This window comes from Erpetoichthys calabaricus, chromosome 13 (genome assembly GCF_900747795.2).
Source record: "Erpetoichthys calabaricus chromosome 13, fErpCal1.3, whole genome shotgun sequence".
In the NCBI taxonomy this organism is placed as follows: domain Eukaryota; kingdom Metazoa; phylum Chordata; class Cladistia; order Polypteriformes; family Polypteridae; genus Erpetoichthys; species Erpetoichthys calabaricus.
This window is the reverse complement of record NC_041406.2, coordinates 135648134-135662150: the sequence shown is the minus strand read 5'-3', so window position 1 is coordinate 135662150 and position 14017 is coordinate 135648134. Positions and strand designations below refer to the sequence as shown.

At 36.5% G+C, this 14017-nt stretch overlaps 1 protein-coding gene across 2 annotated transcripts in view; it reads left to right on the top strand.

Annotated features, from left to right (window-relative positions):
* Window positions 1-14017, top strand: part of LOC114663728 (V-type proton ATPase subunit C 1-A) — a 226376-nt gene that overhangs the window by 18023 nt on the left and 194336 nt on the right. The window contains exon 1 of one of the 2 annotated variants that reach the window (XM_028817649.2): window positions 3013-3155. The exons of the other annotated variant lie outside the window; for it this stretch is intronic. The gene's annotated coding sequence lies outside the window, so the exon portion shown is untranslated. Of the gene's footprint in view, window positions 1-3012; window positions 3156-14017 lie in introns of those variants that run through there. 2 annotated transcript variants of the gene reach the window in all.

Below are 14017 nucleotides of genomic sequence, written 5' to 3'. Positions count from 1 at the left end.
ACACAGCGTTTCTCAACCTTTAAGTATTTGTGACCCGAGTTTTCATAACAGTTTTAATCGCACCCCACTAACGTTTTTTGAAAGGAGCCCACTAATACCAATTTGTTCTTTTTTAATTAATGATATATCATAGATGCATATTTTATTATACCTACTTAACTTTTATCGACATTTATCTAACTCTATATTTATTTTTCTAGTATCAGAATGTAGTTTAAGTTAATTTGTTTTGGTTTCAATAGATGCATTTTTCATATTTTCAATTCTTGTTTTCTTTTTTTCACATCTTCGTGGCCCCCTTTTTGTTACTTCGCGCCCCCTAGGGGGGCCTGCCCCACAGTTTCAGAACCACTGGGTTAACAGTATACATACACCACAAAAAAGTAGATCCATTAACATAACATCAACTCAAACTGCTGTGTTTGGAGGAAGAGAAATGCTGAGTGTGACCCAACGAACACCATCTCCACAGTCAAGTACAGAGGTGGAAACATTGTGCTATGGGCTATTTGTCTGCTAAGGGTACAGGATGACTTCAGCACGTTGAGGGCCAACAACAAAAACTAACAATTTTTAGTTTTATATGAAGCAACAGTTACGTCAACCAGAACAAACAGAAAGATTAGTGTCATATTTAAATATAATTTAATAACTGTTTACAAAATATTTTGGGGTGTTTTAGTGAAAATATAGAATAGAAAATAGTCTTTACTAGGGAACTATTCTTTAATTCATAAATTAAGACAAGTATGACTTAAATAGGTTCATAGATAGATAGACAGAACTTTATTTGTCCGTTGAGGGAAATTTGGCTTTTTACAGAACCTCTTTAAAAATATAAATACATAAACAGGCAAATAAATTCAGAAAAAAAAGAAAAACAGTGAGAAATACAGAGCCTCAGCTAAAAGACTGCAGCTTGCACATCGCCTGAAAGTCATATATGTTATCCTACAAAGAGATATCTTGTAAAATAAAAAAAAAACATTGAAACTGAGTTTCCTTTCTGAAAACTTAATGTTCTTCGGCATTTATTTTAAGAATGTATTTTTATTAGGGGTTATAACTTAAATTATTTTTCTTTGTTCTTTACAGATGTAGTTCTTAAGAAAATCTGCTCAATTTAATTGCACAATATAATTTATCTAAATATATATTTAATGACAAAATAACATTGCTTATAAACAGATCAAGAAGTAAATCTGTTAAAAATAAAACTTATTTACTTTTTTCTGCAATATGATTGGCTTGTCAACAAAGCAGAGCTGCATAGGTCTACAACTGGACTCTTTTCTATTTTTCTTTGCCTACTTAAGATGGCAGCTCAAACCAGCTTCTTATCCAAGACTGGATAAATTCTAAAAATGACAAGAGCTTTTGAACATTCAGATGAAAGAATTCTAGTAAGAATAAATATCTTTTTCTGCATTTCTTAACTGCAACATTTTGTTTTGTGTTTTGGCTGTGATGTTTGCTTTTGGCCTACCTTTTCCATTAACAAAATGTTACCTGTTTCTGACTACAATTTTTGGGTCAATCCTTTACTTAAATGCCAAGAGGATTTAGCTAAAATAAAATGAAAGAGTTTGCATTATGAGTAGTTTGTATTGCCTTACTATTCGCAGTCTGACAAAACTTGCATTTTTTTAATAAATGTAAACACAAATAATTATCATTCTTCCACTTTCATAAATGAATAATTCAGCTTATCAATTAAGCACTTGAACAAGTATAAATGATACAAAAAGCTGAGCATAATCAGAATAAAAATTATCTCTTAATTAAGACACATATAAAAAAAAGAACATTGGTGCAAGCACTGATCTGAAAAGAGTGATGGAGTACTATCTTCGGAGTGAAAAATGATTTGAAAAATGTGAAGTCAATGAACTAAAAGTAAAGCATGACTGGCTAACTAAATTATCAAAAATAAAAATTTATGCAGCACGTAGGTTTAAAAGCATAATAACTGCAATATCCTGCATTAGAACAGATTACAATATCATTTATAATACAAGTTAAAACTGTTTCTGCTCTGTGATTGAGGTAAACAACAGTTTGATAGACTGCATTTTTGTAAGGTAAGATTCAATTTGTGTGGTTGCTATTTTCAAACAATTCTGAAATATGCTTATAGGTACAAAATATTTTAGTACGCTGGAGTCCATTGTGTTTTTCCATTTCTTTTGCTCTCTTCCTGGCTAAGAGTTTAATGGTTCTTTCTTTTTTAAATCTTAACCAGCTGCCATATAACTATGAAAAGCCAACCTGCTTGGAACCATTTACATCTGTATGTATATTCACCTTAAGTCTGCTAATAAGTGAAGCAAGAAGGAGAAGGTGTAATTGATTGTCTTCTTACATTAATTCCATTAAGTACAAGAATTAATTTTTAATTAAGAATTTGGTTAGAATGCAATCATGCAGCCACTGTGGACTTCCAGGGCCAAAAGCTGGGCTCCATTAACAGGGTTGAGCCCTGTGACAGCTTACCCTGGTACTGGTGCATGTCAATCCTATTCTCCATTACTTTTTTTTATCAAAGTTTGACTAATATAGCTTTTCTGCCACACAAACGCATACTATAAAATAATAAGAGCAATTGGAGGTATATAAGTAGCACTTTATTGTTTTCAGTAATTGGTATGAAGCCATTACTTAATATATAAGGGCAATTAAGGAGTATTTCATATTTTCTAACTTTGACATCTCCTGTTATTTACATTGTGTATTCAGTGGTATTTGATGTATTTTTTGCTCGTTTGAATCAGATTGTTCATCCAATAGTGACTGAGGTATTTACGTTTTTCTAAACGCTATTCTCTGTCCATTTGATTAAACTCCATAATCTAAGCCTGCGACACAACATTTTTGAAAAATGCTATCTTTAAAAAAAATCAGAATGCTCTTCTCTAGAAAGCACTTATTCATCTGGTTCAGTAGATGGCAGTAATAAAAATTCCTGTCATCATCAAGAAGGAACTGCAGATTTCAACTCCACCTCCTAGTTTCCAGTACGCAGGCGCAGTACAGCGTTGCTCAGCTGACTGTGAGTGAGAGGTTTCCGAAATGAGTAACTGATTGAAAATTATGATTAGCAAACTGTAGTCACTTGGAGCCTGTGTTACCAGTAGCTGGTTGCATTCAATTCTCTGGTAGGTGATTTTATTCACTGCGATATTGTTTTTTAATTTTGTGTTAAAATTATTCAGTTTTAATCGCTGCGTTATTTAAAGTAGATTATGAACGCCTGTTATGAGTCAAGAAAAGATGAGGACTAGGTGCAGGTTTCTTTCATTTTTTTATTTACCAAACCACGGTTTATAAGACTAAGGGATCCAAATTGTGCTTGATGGTGTTTTAACAGATACTATAATGACTGAAGAAGCAGTGTGTATGGAGCATAAATGAAATGGCCTTCATTGACAGCAAAGCAGCAGGTCCTTAGCCTCTCCGCTCTCTATTGAGTGTAGGTTTCCCACTGATTACCTAACACATTTCTGCAAAAAATGCCATTACAATTTCTGTATTAATGCCGAGATTCATTCTTAGCGTATATATGTTACTACCAGGACTGGGGGCATCACAAGACTTGCATATTTTGCGGAAGTGAAACCTCATTTTTACAGAACAAGAATTTGAGCCCATACTTTACATTTATCTCTAGTTTTCGTGAAGTTAACCTTCCTTTTCTATATGTGCGGTAACTTCTGAATTATTAAAGTCTTGCTATTACAGCCTCATAACGGTTAATAGCGCCTGACTTCCGGCTGGGATGCTCATGTCAAGTCTTAAAACTAACATTTTTCAATGTATTAGTTTCAAGTATTTTGAAGAAAGCGTCCACTATTTTTCATTAATACAGTAAGGAGTCAGACATGCATAGCTTAGTACCCCATCTTAATTTTAATTTGTTTTTACGTTATTTTAAATTTAATGTTTGAGCCATATACAGTTATTTATAGATAGATAGATAGATACTTTATTAATCCCAATGGGAAATTCACAATGTTTTAATGTAATAATATAATATATATATATAATATAATGTTATAATGTTAACGTGTTCATTTTTGTGATTAATGTGGTCTATTTAACGCGTTAAAATACTCTCTGTATGTGTGTGTGTGTATATAATATATATATATATATAATGTGCTTAACATTATGAATCAATAGTACAAATAAGTTAAGCGTGTACCTAAAGATTTACATAAACATCCAGTACTGTATTTATATACTACCTTTAAGCATTTTATGAAATTTAATTTTCATTTAATGGTTTAACATTTCGTATTATGCGGATCACAAGGGTATGCTACATGTTCATACGTAGCACTAGTGTTCATTTTCTTGATTTATACATACTGACATAGGTACAGGGGAGTGTCAAGAAAGGGGTGGGTTTATAGCAGTCCTGGTGCAATACTAGAGAAAAGTTGCGAAGGTTAAAATTATGCTCTCCTTTTTTCTTGTTTCTGTAAGAAGATTGAATCAATGTCATATAACATAAATGCTAAATAAGTTGTCTGTGAGTGGCACTAAAACCAAAATAAGTCTCTAGTGCCTATATATGTAACTCGCCGGTCTGCCAGCCAGTTTACAGTGCTGACTGCCTAATATATAGAGACAAAATTCAACGAAATAGAAGTGTAATGATTATCCCTAACCATGATTCAAGTTTGCAGTATCTTTGCTAATTTATGGAAAGAATAGATAGATAGATAGATAGATAGATAGATAGATGCTTTATTAATCCCAAGGGGAAATTCACATACTATAGCAGCAGCATACTGATAGATAAAAACAATATTAAAGAATAATAAAAATGTATGTAAAAACAGACAATAACTTTAAATTCCCCCCCGGGTGGAATTGAAGAGTCGCAAGTAATGCAAGGTGCAGGGAGAGCAGTGTTTTCCAACTTTTTGTGTGGTGGCTTGTTTCTGTAACTAAAAAAATCTGAAGGCACATCACGATTCTACCAACCACAAAAGCATTAAATCTCTTAGACGGGAAATTGTCCAAAAGGGCAGGGCAGGTAAAAGGCAGTGCACTCAAAGTCAACAGTCATTTAGATTGTTTAATTTTTACTTTGACACATCTTGGTCTCATACACTATGCCAATTTGATAATTAACATATTGGCCCTGGTTTCTTATTGCCTTCATTTTAAGAAGAAAAACTCAAAATCTAGTATTTGCTTAAGTATGACCTCTGTTCTTTGGAAGCTCCTGGTTTACTAAATGACAAATTAATCACAAACAACACAAAGGTGAAACTCATTTGACCATACTTAAATATAATTAGGTACTATTTGTGAGTTCTTTATATCTTTCCGGATATGAAAAGCACCCGTTTAATGTGTAGGGCTTTAATACTTATGCAAACACTAATTTTTTAGTTTTTATTTAGTTCAATATCTACAGAAAATGGTTTATGTTGATTTTGGAAATGTATTGTTACAGCATAAGAGTTCACATTAAAAATACTGAATAGCTTAATATGTATAGAAATGTTTTGTCATGCAGAACATTGTGATGACTTTCAAGGGGATTGAATAGTTTTGCATGCCAGTGTATTTATAAAAGCTTTGACCAATATGTATGTAACATTTCAGGGGAAACTGGGAAATGACACAGTTGATCAAAGAGTAAAATGCAGCCAGGCCAGCTAAATAATGACTTGTGCATATTATAATTCATATTACCAGTTATAATGTGTGTTGATGTGGCAAACATACCTCAAAAGTATTGAGTATGGTGTACAATAGTCTATTTTAGTTCCCTTTTAAAAAGGGCCAATCCTCTGTATTTGCACTGAAGACATTTTTAGCTTTTTCATCAGTTTATATACAGTTAGGTCCATAAATATTTGGACAAAGACAACTTTTTTTCTAATTTTGGTTCTGTACATTACCACAATGAATTTTAAATGAAACAACTCAGGTGCAGTTGAAGTGCAGACTTTCAGCTTTAATTCAGTGGGGTGAACAAAACGATTGCATAAAAATGTGAGGCAACTAAAGCATTTTTTTAACACAATCCCTTCATTTCAGTGGCTCAAAAGTAATTGGACAAATTAAATAACTGGAAATAAAATGTTCATTTCTAATACTTGGTTGAAAACCCTATGCTGGCAATGACAGCCTGAAGTCTTGAACTCATGGATGTCACCAGATGTTGGGTTTCCTCCTTTTTAATGCTCTGCCAGGCCTTAACTGCAGCGGCTTTCAGTTGCTGTTTGTTTGTGGGCCTTTCTGTCTGAAGTTTAGTCTTAACAAGTGAAATGCATGCTCAATTGGGTTAAGATCAGGTGATTGACTTGGCCATTCAGGAATTTTCCACTTCTTTGCTTTAATAAACTCCTGGGTTGCTTTGGCTGTATGTTTTGGGTCATTGTCCATCTGTATCATGAAACGCCGCCCAATCAATTTGACTGCATTTAGCTGGATTTGAGCAGACGGTATGTCTCTGAACACCTCAGAATTGATTCAGCTGCTTCTATCCTGTGTCACGTCATCAATAAACACTAGTGTCCCAGTGCCACTGGCAGCCATGCACGCCCAAGCCATCACACTGCCTCCACCATGTTTTATAGATGATGTGGTATGCTTTGGATAATGAGCTGTTCCACGCCTTCTCCATACTTTTTTCTTGACATCATTCTGGTAGAGGTTGATCTTGGTTTCATCTGTGCAAAGAATATTTTTCCAGAACTGTGCTGGGTTTTTTAGATGTTCTTTAGCAAAGTCCAATCTAGCCTTTCTATTCTCAAGGCTTGTGAGTGGCTTGCACCTTGCAGTGCACCCTCTGTATTTACTTTCATGCAGTCTTCTCTTTATTGTAGACTTGGATATCGATACGCCTACCCCCTGGAGAGTGTTGTTCACTTGGTTGGCTGTTGTGAAGGGGTTTCTCTTCACCATGGAAATGATTCTGCGATCATCCACCACTGTTGTCTTCCGTGGACGTCCAGGTCTTTTTGCGTTGCTGAGTTCACCAGTGCTTGCTTTCTTTCTCAGGATGTACCAAACTGTAGATTTTGCCACTCGTAATATTGTAATTTCTCGAATGGGTTTTTTCTGTTTTCGCAGATTAAGAATGGCTTCTTTCACCTGCATGGAGAGCTCCTTTGACCACATGTTGTCTGTTCACAGCAAAATCTTCCACATGCAAGCACCACACCTCAAATCAACTCCAGGCCTTTTATCTGCTTACCGTATTTTTTGCACCATAAGACGCACCTGACCATTAGACGCACCTAGGTTTAGAGGAGGAAAACAAGAAGAAAAATATTCTGAACCAAATGGTGTACTAATATGTTTAATAAAATATAGCAGAATAATATTTCAACCATGTAAATTCAACAGCGGTATTAAGAAACATCATCACTGTCATTAACAAATAAGGAGAGACTTTAAGGTTCAAGCACTCTTGTAGTTTTATAGAAACCCCAAGAACTCCTCATCGCTATTGTCAGAATTTATGAAGCTCAGTTGCTCATAATCACTTTGCAGGAGCACGTACCTATCATCACGCGGCATAACCTGACCAAAGCCACCAGGGGACAAAGCACGTTTGGACCAGTGCTCCCTGAAGTTATATCGCCAGTCTAGTCCCTTCTATATTTGTAATGCCACAAAGCCCTTCATCTCATGTTTTGTTGTGGGTTTCCAGTTTGAAAAACGAGAATGCGGTGCAAGCACAGCCCTCGATTCAAAAAATTGCTGTGCATACCTGTTTGTCTTGTCTGACAGTAGCTGAAAGGCAGCTTCAGGAAAGAACAGCCTGAAGTAGTCCAGCGGCTGGTAATCTGTCGAGTCCAACAGCAAGCCATACTGTCTTGTGAAGTCCAGTAGCCAGTTTGGCTCCCACGGATCAATGTCTAGGTATTCCTCCCACACGAATCTTGCCATAGGTGCACGAATGCGCTCAGCTGGGGCGGCATCGGCTGGTGCCCCGATCAGCTGATGCCAGTTCCTCACTCTCTTGTTCGATCTCCTGATCACTCTCAACAAAAGTCCGACTCAGTGATAATGCGCAAAACATTTGTTTTCTGCACTCGCTTCGCTCCCTCGTGAGATGTCGATGCCATCTTGCCATTGTTTACATTTGTTTACATTTCGCAACTCACGCACATGCAAGCATTAGATGCCGAGTCAATGAGTCTAACATTCCTCCAAGCACAGAGAGAATGCCTGTAACGTAACAGTGAGTTTTGTCGCCCTCTACCCCTGGATGTCGACTTTTGTCAGGTAATACACATCATGGTCTGTGACGCAATATCGCTCCATAAGACACACAGACATTTCCAACCTTCTTTTGGGGGAAAAAAAAGTGCGTCTTATGGTGCGAAAAATACGGTAATTGATAATGACATAACGACGGACTTGCCCACTCCTGCCCATGAAATAGCCTTTGAGTCAATTGTCCAATTACTTTTGAGCCCCTGAAATGAAGAGATTGTGTTAAAAAAGTGCTTTAATTGCCTCACATTTTTATGCAATCGTTTTGTTCATCCCACTGAATTAAAGCTGAAAGTCTGCACTTCAACTGCATCTGAGTTGTTTCATTTAAAATTCACTGTGGCAATGTACAGAACCAAAATTAGAAAAAAGTTGTCTCTGTCCAAATATTTATGGACCTAACTGTAGTCTGCCTATGTTTCTTCTCATGGGATTCTCTGAGGGATTAGAAATATTTTAGCCAAGCTTCACTCAATCATTCCTGCTGTGCTAGAAGCCATTACCTGACTGAGGATGTGCTACATGCAGTTTCTGTATGGTTTTGATGTACATACATAAAACATAACATGTTTTGCCAACATAAAAAGGCAATCTGCAACAGTGTCCAGTTTTCCTAATGTAATCAGATCACTTTACTGCACGTCTGTTGCAATAAGGCTATCTAATGAGAGTGAAGTTGCTTTTGTTAACAAAGATGTTGCATGTGACGTCAAGAAGAGACGTAACACATATCATACTTCTATGGCCTGAGTCAACCCTTGATTCTTTTATCTTGAGGCAAACTAGCTTTGGCAGAAGTGACGGTACTGTACGTGGTGGCTGGCTTGCTGGCAAGTCCAAACCCTTACTTTTTCATGTTTTTGTACAATATGGCTACCTGATCACTCCTGATATGGACCCCCAGAATTCAGAGTCGAGGAGTTATAATGCCATATGTGATCTTGTGCACTCAGTTGTGGAGTGCAACCAGGTGTTCTTGAATGCAGCTGGTGGGGTCTTGACATGTCAGAAGGGCTGCTGCTCTACTAGCAAATTAATGTTTGCAGCATCGTGATTGCATATGTATAAGATTAATTAGCATCATGGTGCATTCATGAGTGCACATTTATAAAATGATTATGATTTATAAAGGAAAATTGAGTAGAAATGTGCATAAGCTGATTTTATGAATCAGATTTTTTTGCGTATGCATGCGCATACTTTATGATCAACACAGTGTTTTATAAATGAAGCCCAGATCATTAGTAACTATATATGAAACTGGTAAAAATTTGAGTAAGGAGCTCAGTGGAGAGGGAAGTTTTGGGGAAAAATGTAAATGGAGGAGGGATCTGTATTAATTGAATTATTTAGGTTTTTAATTTTATCGGGAAAAAAGTGAAGGGATTTTTCACAGTCTTCAGTGGAACAGGTGATTGTGCTGGATGCAGGTTGAAGTAATTTATTGTCCACAGAGAATAAAACCCTTGGGTTATCATAGTCCTTCTCTATTATTGTGCAATAATATATATTCTTGGCTGCAGTTAGTGCATCTCTCCAAGCTCCTTGATGGTCTGATGAAGTCTGGGCATGTACAGTAACACTCTCTCAAGGCGTTGGTTAGCTGGTTTTATAGACCGTATGCTTGAATTACGCTTAAAGGAAACCTCCTTGTGTTTTAAAGGAGCTATTTTACCTCGTGCTGAATGGTTGGAATAGAGGAAGACAAAAAATGAAATGTATCTAGCATGGGTAGAGGAAGAGATATTTTTAAGGTTTCTGCAAGAAATTTGACGTGCACAGTTAAGAGCTGGAAGAGGCATTGAAGCAGTGAAAATCACTGTTTTATGGTCGGAGAGGCTCAAATCAGTACTCTGAGTGCAAACAACAACACGCTAAATAATCTCATGCTAATCTCATTGGAGGGCCCAGATCCTGGGGACTTTGATTATGGGAAAGCTGCAGACAACTGTGCCTCTAGGAAGAAAAGAAGTATTTAACTGAAGACACCTTCTACATATGCAAATTGGCTTTGAAGAATATTTTTCTTCATTAGGTTTCCCATACTGTTTTTCATTGTTTTCACTTTTCTTCACAACAACGGCAATACTTGTGCCTCTTGGTTTATGTCATAACAATTGTTATTTAAAATTTTTGTTAGGGTTGCAGGATCCTGAGTTGGATACTTCTTAAATTTAATAAAAATATTCTGGCACAAGTGTCAAACCTTAAAAAAGGAAGTCATATTGAGCATTGGAAAATAATTAATAATAATTAACTAATAAAAATAGTGCACATTTAATTTTCCCCACCACCAAATTTCCTGTTCCCGACCGGCTACATTTTCATGCCACCCAGCTAGAAAAAATTTCTGAGGAGAACACTGGAGAGGTTAAGTCACCTACAAGAATAACTGTGAAAGAGAACTTAGTTGAGTAAGTAATTCAGTCAGGTCAGATAATATAGATCTATTGTTAGTGATGCTGATATGTTTTTGTCCATCTTTGCCAATACCGACAACCGATGGCCGGTATTATTGTTTTTATTTACTTCATGTTTGAATGTTTTAGGTATCCTGAAAATATTTTATGCATTATCAAAGAAACAACAGTAGCATGTGAAACAGAGATGAACTTTTTATTAACTTGATGAATTTTACGCTCTTCTTTGCTATATCCAGGTTGCTGGATTGAGGTTGCTGGATATCATGGCCGGCTTGTACATTGGTACTGTGAGTGCTGTGCAGAGTGGAGGCAGAACCTCTGTTTTCCCCAGTTGATTCTGGGGTTCGTCAGGGATGTGTTCTTGCTCCTACTCTGTTCGATGCTTGTATGGACTGGCTGTGGGGCAAGGTCGTGGGGTCCAGCGGCTGTGGGGCATCTGTTGGTGAAGAAAGATTCACGGATCTTGACTTTGTTGATGATGCTGTGATCTTCGCGGAGTCGATGGAGGCTCTGTTTGCTGCGCTCGAGAGAGTCTTGAGTGTCTGGGCTTGCAAGTGTCCTGGATAAAAACCAAGATCCAGGCCTTTAATGACCGATTGGGCACAGCCATCGGCAGTATGTCTGTCAGCTGAGAGCTGTACCAGTGCATGCTCCCCAGCTTGACTGGACTTTGCTATATCAGCAGTCAGGACTTTCTGTTGGGGGGGGGGGGGGGGGAGAGATATATGGCTTGTCTCTATAGAAAAAATACTAAAGGTCATGTACAAAAATGTGCTTAACATACACATTCTGGGTAACTTAAGCACATCAAGACACCATGCCATTACATAATATGGCATTGGGTATTTTAAGAAAAAAAAAAAAAACTGCTCAACTTCAAGGAACTGCTCAACTTTGAGGACTTAGACACCATTTCTGCAATATATAAAATTTTATTAGAGTCCCTTCCTTTCAAAGATCCAAGAGGACAATGGGAAAAAGATCTCTTAATTAATATATCAGAAAAGAAATGAAAGGTAGCAATGCAGAGAATTCACTCGAGCTCCATATGCGCAAAACGCATAGAATTATTCAACTCAAAATGATATATCGAGCTCATCTGTCACGCTTAAAACTATCCAAAATGTTCCCAGGGCAAGATCCAACCTGCGAATGCTGCAGCCAAGCTCCTGCCTCACTGGGTCACATGTTTTGGTCATGCACCAAATTAACAACATTTTGGACCAAAATTTGTAAGTACCTTTCAGACAGCCTTGGTGTCACAATCCCTCCTAACCCATTAATAGCTGTGTTTGGTGTTCTTCCAGATGGATTTGAAATGGATAAGGACAAGCAAACTGTGATTGTATTCACTACACGTTTGGCACGCAGACTGATCTTGTTAAACTGGAAGAATCCTAACTCTCCTCTAATAAGTCAGTGGGAAGCCGATGTTTTATATTATTTGAAAATGGAAAAAATCAAATTCTCAGTTAGGGGATCTGTACAGAATTTTTTCAAAACCTGGCAGGATCTAATCAATAATATTTTAGAATAAGAAGAGATAATTATTTCTGCATTTCTTTTCCTTCTCCATTTATCTTTTTTTTTTTTTGCCCCATTAAACTCAATAATTTAGGCATGTTTACAAGCCTCAAGTTTTACTCCTTTGGCCATGCTCTCCTTCTCAGGGGTGGGGTTTGATTTGTTTTCAATCCTATTTTTTGTAAAAATTTATATACATGTACCGTATGATTACAATAAAATTAATAAAAAAAAAAAGAAAAGAAAAAAGCATATTCTTCGTACTATAAGCAGACATATATTACTTTACAACTAAAATAAAAGGTACAATGAGTCCAGTAACCCTGGACTTAAGTTGACTTCTTTAAACTACAAATGGTAGGTTTCTTTCAACAAAAAGAAGCATTTCTGCCTTTTCACCAGCAAGCCCGTTTCCCTTTTCAATTACTATATTTGACACAGCTGAAAAAAGGTGTTCACTGTCTACACTGGTTCAAGGTGCTGATAGGTATTTGATGGCTGCCTTGGCCTAGGTTGGAAATGGGCTGTATTGCTTTTCCAATACTGGAGGGCGCAGTTATTTCTGGAGATGGTGGCCTTGCCGAAACAGTTATTCAGCTGAAAAAAAAGTTTACAAACGTTTACCTATATTATATTAAAAAATATTTTTAGGTTAATCAGATTTGTGGTAAAGAAAAACAGAACAACCTCCTGTACCAACCACCACCATTAATAAAAACTTGTGATGTTGAAAGGTTAACATATAATGATTTGGGTCACATAAAGGGCATTCAGTATAAAGTGTGATGCGGATGCACTTTTAAGAGATACAGCACAAGCTGTTCCAAAATGAAACATTTTCTAATGCAAGTGTGCCTTGAAATGTTAAGAGACTGCTGTATATTTCAGGGTGATTTTATTTTAAAATTAATGCTTACATTAAAACTGGAAAACACAGCTAGGGTACACAAGAAACAAACTATTGATCTATTAAAGTAGGTGATTATTTAGGATGCATGGAAAGATGCATGAAAGATACCAGAGCTCAGTAGTTGCGCCTGCTGACTGCCCATGGATATGTACTGCAATCACCCTAGTGCCATAAGCCCCCAAGGAAAGCTGATGGCAAAGAGAGAACGATCCAGGGGACCACAAATGTAAAAGACTTGCTTATGAGAGTGGGCATCAGTTCATTTCTCTAGTTGAAGCACATGCAGATATTGCTGACAATGATCCAATACGTCAAAGAAAACAATGTTCCCAAAAACTAGATTTCCATGGTGTAAAGAGAAATGTTCACAAAATAGGCATCAGGCAACAGATGGGCAATCGAAAAAAGTTTTATCCAGTGAAGCACCCGGATTCAAATCAATTGTCCCATAGGGCACAAACCCAGACAAGACATAACTCATTAAAATAAATCTAAATTCAAGACAAAAAGCTGCTATTTGGATCCATGAGCAAAACACAAAGTGAGAAAAAATTGAAAAGTAATGCAAAAAGTACTAGGTTCGTTGCAAATTTCAACAAAAAGTATTATTTACACAGACAGGAGTGGCTGCAAGCATATACAGGCATTCCCTCTCTGTTACTGAACGAACATTTGATAGCGGTTATGTAGAACCTATGAATAATTTGAAATTCTGTTGAGTTTTTATATGTGAAAGATTTTGTGAATGTATTTGTTGTAACTGTTTAGTTTAAATAGACATTGCATTTATTTGTAAAATCGTTATTTTAATAAAGCAATAAAAAAAAAAGCTAGAAAATGATGTTATTTCTTTGGGGATGCTTGGATAGAATGCATATGGTTCTTTATTTTTCTGGAGTATACTATTCTAGTT